This window comes from Momordica charantia, assembly GCF_013281855.1.
Source record: "Momordica charantia cultivar OHB3-1 chromosome 3 unlocalized genomic scaffold, Mcharantia_2.0 BLBB01000003.1, whole genome shotgun sequence".
Lineage (NCBI taxonomy): Eukaryota > Viridiplantae > Streptophyta > Magnoliopsida > Cucurbitales > Cucurbitaceae > Momordica > Momordica charantia.
In genome coordinates this window covers 2,836,017-2,846,921 of record NW_028275161.1, presented here as the reverse complement: position 1 = coordinate 2,846,921, position 10,905 = coordinate 2,836,017, and the positions used below count along the sequence as shown (strand labels likewise).

Genomic DNA, 10,905 nt, shown 5'->3' with positions numbered 1-10,905 from the left:
AAAAGTCCGACCTAAACTATATACCAATCAATACATTATACATGTTACCTTTTGGAATGTTTAATCCATTCCTCCTACATACATCATCTCGTAAAACTCTTGAATCAGAAGTTGGACCTTCCCATCTAGGTAAAACATAGATGAATTGCATATCTCGATAACAAAGTCCTAATACGTTAGTAGCAATTTCATTCTTCCTTGTTGGGTACCTAGGTCTATCAAGAATACCTACGTTGACTTTAATGTAGGTTCCATTTAATGCACCTGGACAATTCTAAATACAAAAGAAAAAAAAACACCTCTAAATTAATTAAGGCCACAGTTACTATAAACAACTGTAAAATTATCAAAGGGAGTACAGAAAATTATGAGACTCTAGGAAAAATTGAAGTTTAAATATTCAGATGACGAAAACCTAACAAATATTAATTGAACAACTGGATAATATAATTTTATTATAAAGCATTTTTTCTTATACATATTTCTTTAATTCTTTGTTTTCCATTTGATTCCCCCATCTTCCGCAATTCTCCTATTGAAATCTATTGCAATGAGGCAATATATATCATTTTTTCTTACATACAGATTTCTTTAATCTTGTCTTTATCTTTCAAGTTATTATATAGCATTTTTTCTAACACAGATTTCTTTAATATAATCTCGCCACGTTAAAGAGGCTTTATGCCCTCCATCCCAACCCAAATTTATTTAATTTGATCAGTGTCATTTCCATTTATTGCCACTCAAACTCAGGTCCATCTTCACGAATCCACCTTTTTCACCCCTCTCTCTCCGAAGTTAGCATTTTTATAGCCTTTTTACCGTACCAGAAGGAAACAAGATCGAAAATTAGGGCAAATTTTTGGGCAAAATTTTACCAAAAAGAAAAGCATAGGAAGAACAAATTTCTTCTTATATATGGGTAGCTTCTCAAATTAATAACCAAAAGAAGAACAAAGGAATTGAGAATAGCATAAAATAAATTTCTTCTCAAATTAAAAGAACAGGTAAGAAAATAAGAATAACAGAGGAAGAGAAACAAAAAAATAACCAAAAAGAAAAGTAGCAGTGTAAAAATGAATTACCTTCTTGTTATTGAAGAAGAAGAATCACCTTTATGTTGAGGAAGAAGAAAATCTCGAACGAATGTGATGAGAAAGAGCTAGAAAATTACGCAATGTATAAGAGAGAGAAAGATGATTTCATAAGAGGGAGGGGGTTTTCAATAAACCCACCGTTTTCCATGGTTTTCTTATCCTTTCGTTTAGCCTATCAACCTCAACCAAACGTGGGCTTTATATGACCAAACCCATTCCCACCATTAAAATCTTGAACCAAACGGGTCGTAAAAATGTGTAATCTCATTCTTTTCCTATGACCTCATCAATCTCATTCTCATGACCTCATCAATCTCATTCTTATTCCTTATTCTTTCTTATTCTGTGGACCTAGCACCTTTATAATTGGAAATTTGTAAATGATAGCTAAAATATTTGTCCTATTTATAAATATATCAACCACTTTTGAGTTTGTAAAAATGACATTTTTGAATTCTGATTTTTCAATGGTTTGTTATTCTAAGTTTACCCTTTTAGATTTTCAAGTATATTAATGGTATATTAAATCAGGTTATCATTGATATATCATCGTTTAAATAGGGCATATCATTATAATTGATTTATCTCTATGTGCTACATACAAGATACATCATTTAACTTATATACCTTATGATTTTTTTTTTGCAAGGTAAATATATTAAACAAAAAAGGGAGGATCTCACATCCCGAGATAAAGGTGCAACACCCAAATGGCAACACAAAGCAAGAAGTAAGAAAAGAAGATCAAGCAAACAAATCACAAGCCGAGATAAACATAGGATCAGAACTCAAACAGCAACTCACAAACCTCTTTCAAGGTGCGCAGGAGGCAAGATGGTGACTCATCTTTATCTATTTCATATTAGGTACATTTATTTTTAATATCATATCTTTTATCATTGATATACTTCTTATATCAACGATATACTTGACATACCTTAGATGTACATCTAGGTACCTTGATGTACTTCATAATAGGTACTTTTATTATTGATACCATATCCTTTATCACCGATGTACTTCGTATATCACCTATATACTTCGTATATTATTAATATATCTTATAGGGGTGTGATTTCATCAATTCGGGTCGGTTTCGGACAAAACAGAATCAACTCGAAATTTTTTTGATTTCATTCGGGTCGGTTTCAGTTCGGGTAAAGTCGTTTCGGGTTGGGTCGAGTCGAGTCCGGTTTCTTTTTTTTTTTCCCGAGAGAGAGAGAAAGTGTGTGCTCGAATTATTCCCATATATTTTCTTCAAATTGAAATCTAAAGAGATTCATTGAAATTGAAATTTGAGATACTCTTGAAACTGAGGCTCGAGAAATTATGGGAGAGAATAGATTCACGAAGATTTTTATCTTCAATTATCAAGAAATTGGAGAGAGGCCCACAAGATTTTTATAGTTTCCATCTTAAAATTGAATAGAGAACTAAAAGATCTTTGATTTTGAAATTATAATTCGATTTATAAATGTTTTCATCTTCGAATTGAAATTAAACCCATAAATATTTTCTTATTCTATTCAAATTAAATTGAATTTAGAAGAAAATTGAAAATCCCTTCTTCCTATTAGAGAGAGAATTGAAATTTCTTTGTTGAGGGAGAGAAAATTAAAATAACCTTACTGCCGTAGATTATCGTCGTGCCGCTGATTATTGCAATTTAAGGTTGCTGTCACACCGCAGGTTGCCGCCGTTTGGGGTCGCTGTCGCGTGCTACTATTGGGGCGGTGCCACTTTCTGTTGTTTCAGGCAACCACTTGGGATTCTACCGCCTGTCGCAATGCTGCTATTGGGGTCTCTGTCGTCAGCTGCCGTGGATGTCGTCGTCGCCTGCAGCCGTGTAGGTCGTCACCGCATGCTGCCGTCTATGTCGCCGTCTCGTGTTGCCTAAATTGGCAGTTTCTGCCTTCCTTCACGTGGTGTTATCTGCTAGGGTCACAGCGACTTATCGAGGGTGATGAGAGAGCAAGAGAGAATATAAGATTGATTAGGGCTATCGGTTGTTGGGTCAAAACCGACCTGAACTGACAATTATAATAATCGAGCCAAACTGAACCGAACCAAACTGACTTGATTCGATTCGATTCGGTTTATCGATTCGATTAATTTGTTTACACCCTAATATCTTATATATACATCAAGGTATATCAAATATAAGTTGATGTATTACATACTAAGTTTATTTAGTTATAATTCATTTACCATATATGAAGAACAGTTATAACTAATATATCTAGTATGAAGTACATCAAGATATATTAGATATATTAGTTATAACTGATATAGGGTAATTGAGATTTTTAACTTCCCGTCCGGCTTGCATGTGTTAAGCATGCCGCGAACGTTCATCCTGAGTTAGGATCGAACTCTCCATGAGATTCATAGTTGCATTACTTATAGCTTCCTTGTGCGTAGACAAAGCTAATTCAGAATTGTCGGATTTTTTACTCATTTTCTAAAAACTCTCTTATTTGTGACCTCTCAACATGTTTTTTTTTTACCTCTTTTCACTTTTTGCATGTGTGTAAAGACTAAAGCGCCCTCACATCTTTTTTTTTTCTCTTTTTTACTTTTTATTTATCCAAACTTTTTTTCTCTTTATTTTTATTTTTAATTTTTTTTCCATTTTGATAAAATCTGTCAAAATTTTGGAAACTTGTAAAAGGAAAATTATAAGTGAATTAATGTCGTTTTTTCTTGATTTTTTTTCAATTACGAACCTAATATGAAAAAAATCTAACTTTCTAGTTTGATTGATTTTTTTTTTCATTTACAAACCTAATAAGGAAAAAATCTAACTTTTAATTTGAAAAACCAATTACGAATTGGAAAAAATACCCAAAATTTAATTAACAAAGAGGACTAAGAATAAATGCCCAAATATAAGAATTGCATGCTATACCGGTCCGGTTATCATGCAATTCCTTTTTTTTTCCTAAATCTGTGCATTTATTCGTGACCCTTTAATTAATTAAATCTGGGGAATTTATGCAATCTCGGCCCAAGATTCATGAAATCTTGACTTTTTAAAATTAAATCTAAGCATTTATGTGCAATCTTGTGTTGGGATTATGCAAATTCATTTTTTCATATTCAACGATTAAATATTTAATATTCCATTATGTAATTTCAACCATTTTTTTATATAGTTTTTCCATATTAAATTCGTAATTGATTCTTCAGATTAAAAAGTTGAAATGTTTTTCCAATTCATAATTGATTTTCAAATTAAATGTTAGATTTTTTAGATTCGTAATTAATTCTTCAAATTAAAAAGTTGAGATTTTTTCCATCTTAAATTCAAATTGAGAAGAGAGTGTGAGGTTTAAGGTGAGAGGTTGGTAGGGGGAACCAAAGGAGAATTTTACTTTTAAAGAAAAATTTGGATATTTTGATAATTTTAAAAAGGCACAAAGTGAAGAGGGGTAAAAAATTAGAATGGAAGGGGTCACAAATAGTTTTTAGAAAGGGTAATTGCATTTAGGTAGCAAATTAGTTTTATATAATTAACAATATAGTAGCCGTTTTTCACATTTTCAAATATAGCAAATTTTTTAGAATTCTTATTTTGAATATTTCAGTATTTTGAAATTGCACTTTCCAGATCTCGCGCGCAAATTGCTTCGTGCTTCTTCTTCATTCGCAGCTTTTCTTTGCTCTATCAATTCCTCATCGACCATCATTCGCAACTTTTCTTTCCTCTATCATTTCGTTACTTCGATTAATCTGCTTTAGGTCTTCAGATATTACTCCTTTCTCTCCTCATTCTTTTGATTTTTAGCTTATTATTCTCCTTTCGATTTTAGCTTCAGATTCATTCGATTTTAGCTTCATTTTCACAATTCGTTTACTTTTTCTTTTTCGATTTTCTGCATGTTCGAATTTGAACCAATTATTTCTGTTCGTATTTTTACCAAATTTTTTATGTGATGAAATTGATAGAGATCTAATAGAGGATTCAATGATCGAATTTTGGAAGTTTTTCGAATTTTTCAATTTTCTGGATGTTTGTATTTTTTACCAAATTTTGGAATTGTCAGAAATTGTAATATTCAATCTATTCAAATTCACTTTTTCTACATCAATGTAATAATTGCTAATATATTGAATGAAGTATATCAGTGAGCTATATCACATTGATATTTTAGGTATATCTATAACAGATATACTCAATATAGGGTATATTTGTAACTGATATACTCATACTCAGTATAGGGTATAGCTACAACTGATATACTCAATATAGGGTATATCTGTAATTGATATACTCGATATAAACGGATATATTTTATCACTACTATTTCTTTTATGTTATTTGTTTATTGATATACTAATATCATCAATGTTTTATATTTTTGCAGTATTTGTAGTTTTGACCAAGCTTGAAATAATTATTTTTCACAGTGATGAATGAGATGATAGTCACTGCTATATGAATTACAAAACTATTGGAGTTTTAGTTGACGAAGATATGATTTTTGAGAATTTTAGGAATTTGATATTAAATAAAGTAAAACTGGATCCATCATCTGTTTTGTCCAGTTTTCAGTTTTATTAAAATTTGGTAGTAATGGAGTTCAAACTGTTGTTGAAATGAATGAAGATAAATATGTTGTTTGGTTTTTCACTTTGGTTAAGAATAACAACACGAGATATTCTTTAGTTGCTCATGTAATTACTATGCTTTTGGAGGAGTCTAGTACTATTAATTATGGAAGTGAGAATTTAGGGCTGTTTGTTTCTTCTTCTGTTATAATTGAAAGGGATTTTCAAGTTTATAAAAATGTTAATATTACTAGTATGTCTTATGCATTTCATCTGAAGGAGAAGGATCTATTTGCAAATAAGGAGATTTTGTCAAAAGCTTTTCACTTTAAAGAATAATTTTCAATTCAAAACTTTGAGATCAAACTTCAAATCAATTGAGTTTAAATGTGTTCAGAATGGCTGCCAATGATATGTTTGAACATCTCGTTTTAGAGGTAGTGAACTATGGATGATTAGAAAGCATGTTAGTTATCATAATTGTTGTATGAACATAGTTCAATTTTATCATAGACAAGCTTCATCATTTCTTATTGGTAATTGTATGGTTGAGGAATTTAGATTTAGTTCTTCTGATCGTTCGACTTTGAAAGATATCGTTCATCATATGCGCACAAATTATGGAGTTGATGTTATCTATAATAAAGCTTTGAGAGCAAAAACATCTGTTAATAAATGGTTGAAAGGAGATGCTGATGATTCTTATGCATTGATTCCCAAGTTTTCTGTGAAGTTGAAACAAATGAATCAAAGTTCGTTTTCTTTAATGATATACCAATAATATATGCTTGTGATATATATGCAATATGTATGGGATGATCTATCTTCCTGATGTAACTATGATGTAGGTGTTTTGATATAATGCTGATATACTACTAATATATTATTGATATATTTAACGTGCAATGATATACTAGACATAATATTTATATTTATTTTTGTAGGTACATACATTGCATATGAAATTGATAAGATTGGAAATTTTAAGTATTATTTCCTGGCTATGGGTGCATCCATTGAGGATTGGAGGTATTGTAGACCAAATATATCTGTTGATCGAACATTTTTTACGAGTAAATATGGTGGTAACTATTGACTGCCTTAACGTGCGATGGTAACAATCGGGTTTTCCCTCTTGCTTTTAGTATGGTAGATTCAGAAAATGATGCATCATGGAGATGGTTTTTCTTCATAATTTAAAGAATAATTTTGGAGATCGAGAAGGGTTAGTTATTATTCCTGATCGCCATTTAAGCATTGGAAAAAGTGTTCTAAAAGTTTCTTCATCTGTCCAATATTGTGTTTATAAGCGACATTTGTTGAAGAATTTGAAGTTATCATACAAGGACTCCTTGATTGATATACTTTTTGAAATTGTGCAAAATTCTACACAAATAATGAATTTGAGTTTAATATGAGGTTGATTGAGCCAATATATCATACTCTAAGAGAATATATTAGTAATGTTGGATTTGAGAAATGGGCTCCTGCACACACTAAAGAAGGAAGATATCAAATTTTGACAACTAATATTTCTAAGAGCCTCAATGCAACTTTGAAAGAGTCAAAAAATTTACCTGTTGTATCACTATTTGATTCAGTTAGACAATTACTTCAAAGGTGATTTTATGATAGAAGTAAATCAACATCTTCTATGAATAGTTTTTTGAGACATTAAGCTGAGATTGAGATATAGAAACAATTTAATGAATCAAAAAGCTTGCTGGTAAGTGTTTTTACTTTTGATTCTTTTATAATGTTATTTTTCTTTCACAACTTATTATTATTATTATTATTATTATTATTATTATTATTATTATTATTATTATTATGTCTTTTTTCCCCTTCAGGTTGATCCTATCAACAACGTTGAATATCAAGTAATTGATAAAGTGGATAATTTTTTTTTTTTTGTAAATTTGGATTCTAAAAGTTGCACTTATCGTGTTTGGGATTTGGAAGAAATCCCTTGTGCCCATGTTTTACTGTTATTTGTAGGCTTGATTTGAATCCTTATTCATATGTGTCTGAATATTATTTATATAGTAAATTGTTATCTACTTATAATGGTTCAATTCGTCATGTTGGTAACCATTCTGATTGGGGATTTGTAATGATTGATGTTATTGTATTACCTCCTATCATTAAATGTCCAGTAGTAAGGCCTCGAAAACAAAGGATTCCTTCAATTGGTGAGTTGAGAAAGCACACAAGATGCGGACATTGTCAGCGTATTGGACACAATCGTAGAACTTGTAAATTTGCACACATTGAACAATGATGTATATCTTATGTTTGGTAGTTACTTATAATTAGACATTTGTTGTATATCAATCATGTATATCAAACATTGCTTATATGATTTGAATTTTACAATGAAGTAGTTTATTTATTACAACCCAATGTGTATACCCAAATGAAGTTTGCTTATATGATTTAGCTTCTGTAGGTCAAAGTTGATAACATAATTTAGAGTATTACATGAGTCTATATATCAAAGTTATATAAGTAGTAAGTCTGTATATCAGTAATATATTAGAGATGTATCAAGTATACATCGTTCATATATCAGTAGTACAACCAAGTTTTGCAATGGCCAACAAGGATGTATCAAGGAGAAAACTCCTTCAATCAAAAAGTTAAAGGTTTAAACATAAAAACGAACTCAAAGATATTCATGTCAAAAGAACATTGCCCCAAAAATGTAATTGGCATATCATTCAAAACCTTTAATATATTGTGTTGTAATCTAAACATGAAAAGTTATAGAGTATATTGTCATATTCATAAACCAAAAGTAGTATGACAATGTCATTCTTAAAAGTCTAGAGAAGTAGAAGCATAAGTTCCAAAAGAAAACAAGTTTTCATTCTTCATTCTTGAGTAATCTTCAAGTCAAAACTTGGCGATCAAGATTAATCTTCTTTCTTAGTGATTGTCGTATCTTAGGAGGTGATATCTTTGCCGCTTTTCATTTTTCCATAGACAACACCTTTGGTGTTGGTTTATATTGTCTTTTTGGATGCACCACATCAACCTTTTCTGTAATGACTTTTGATTTCATTTTTCTTGTCTACACCATTGTTTTCATCTTAAAAAAATTATTTGATATGTTAGTAGTATATCAAAAAACATAGTAGAAGTGATATGTTTGAAATTGATAGATATCATAGTTATATCATAAGTAAATCAGTTATATATGAATTATAGTAGTAGATATCATAGTTATATCAGAAGTAAATCAGTTCTATATCATATGTATATCAAATATATATCCAATATATATCAAGAATATATCTGTAAATCAGTAGTATATCAGAAATCAATCAATAGTATATCAGAAATCAATCAATAATATATTAGTTGTATAACAATAATAAATAGTATATCAGAAGTTAATCAGTTGTATAACAGTAAATCACTATTTTGTCTACTTGGACCTTTTGTCGTGAAGTTTCTTTTTTTTTTTTAATTTTATAGTTTCTTTGTATTTTTTTGTAATTAAAATAATTGATGAGTTTCAATAAGTGAATAACACGAGTAAATAATTAATAAAACAAAATTTTGTCCCACTATACTTACAGTTCCATCTTCACGAGCATTTTTCTCTTCTTCGTCTTCTGCTCCTTGTTCTTCTCCCTCACTTGCTGCTTCTGCTTCTTTTTCATTCTCATCGTCTTGTTCATTCTTCTAATAAGATACATTCCAAAGATGAGAAAAGTATATCGATGTAAGAAAAGTAAAGCAATTTAGATTTGCCTCTTCTTCTTTTCCTTTCTCATCCTCATCTTCATCCTCTTTCTCATGAGTGGTTGCATATTCCACAATTTTATCAATATATACTTCTTTGTCAAGAAGCTCAAGACTTATCGTCGGAGGTATGTTCTTCTGAAGTGATTCTTGGGATTGTTTTTCAGTGTTAGAATTTGGTGGAAATCTATCATTGATTACTTCTAATATAGAAGTCAACATCCCCAAAATTTGTCTTTGAACACTTCTCATTTCTTGTATTTCCTCATTCAAAGTTAAGACTTTACTTAAATCATATGTTTCTCTGTCTTCTTCTTTTTCAATATTTCTTTCTTTTGCCCTATTATCCATATTGTTGGGTTCATCCTTTTACACGATGTTTTATGGCTCTTGCATCATCAAATTTGTGAAGATGTCAATAGATCGATAGAACAAAATAATTATTTAAAAAAACATAACAAATATCACACAAAATTTAACATTAAAAATACAAAAATAGTTAACAAAATAAGTAATCCTTCCCAATAAAGTAGGTATCATTTATTAAAATATTTAGAAAAAATATCATTTTTATTCGAAGTGGTTTTTGTTGGAAGATTTTACAAAATCTTTGCATTTAAGAATAAAATAATGCTTGTTACAAACAAATATCCTATTATTTGTTGGTTCATATTTGTCTAGAACTCCTTCCATTTACCTATTGTTAATTAAAGAAATAATATTAAGACTTTTTCTTATTTCTTCTTTCTCTCAATAATGTTAATGGAACCTAATTCATTCCTAACTTCTTTTTCTTTCTTATTAAAAATCAAGATTTTACTCATATTCAACTATTTATTTAAATATGTCTATTATTTTTATAAAAATTATTATTTCCAAAAAAAGAAAGGCAAATCTCAATATTTTGTATACATATTTGTAAGCTATAAATTTAGAAATATGTATAGCAAATTAAATATAATCAAAAGGATGACAAATTTTAAATAAAATTCCTTTTCTTTTTTGGCAAAAATTCTCTCTTCATTACTTATTTTACATATTTTTCTCATAAAGAATTTTGATTTAATTGATATACATTTGTATACATTTAATGTAAAAATAAAATCATGAATGACTTACCTTAAATATTAGAATTTTATTTAGATAGAGACAGACAAGATTCAAAATATTGATGTTGATGGAAATGTTTGGACATGTCAATGTTGTCGGATATTTTAAGAAAAACCACGGAAATTATGGATATTGATGCAAATTTTTTAATTAGTAAATAATACTTTAATTATAGTTAATCAGCCTATAATTCTTAGTAAAAAAATTAGTCTCTGATTGATCATTTTTAACCATTATATCTAAATATATAAGTAATATATTTATGGAAATGTTGTCACAATGAAAATGTCGAAACAAAATCATGTATACATACATGGAAATTATTTGAATTAGTAAATTAAAGTTTAATGTTATTTGGTTATGTTTTATTGATAATTTCTAATACAACCAAGTATTT

The 10,905-nt window shown here is 29.3% G+C and overlaps 1 long non-coding RNA gene and 1 pseudogene across 1 annotated transcript; one reads left to right on the top strand and one right to left on the bottom strand.

Moving 5' to 3' along the window:
• Positions 1-206: 206 nt before the first annotated feature.
• On the bottom strand, positions 207-3,206 carry LOC148212164 (uncharacterized). The gene is made up of 2 exons (XR_015789641.1): positions 1,086-3,206; positions 207-274 (listed from the first exon to the last, which is right to left on the bottom strand). It is a non-coding gene; the product is annotated as an uncharacterized LOC148212164 (long non-coding RNA).
• Positions 3,207-5,445: 2,239 nt separating this feature from the next.
• On the top strand, positions 5,446-7,306 carry LOC148212163 (uncharacterized; annotated as a pseudogene).
• The last annotated feature ends 3,599 nt before the right edge of the window (positions 7,307-10,905 follow it).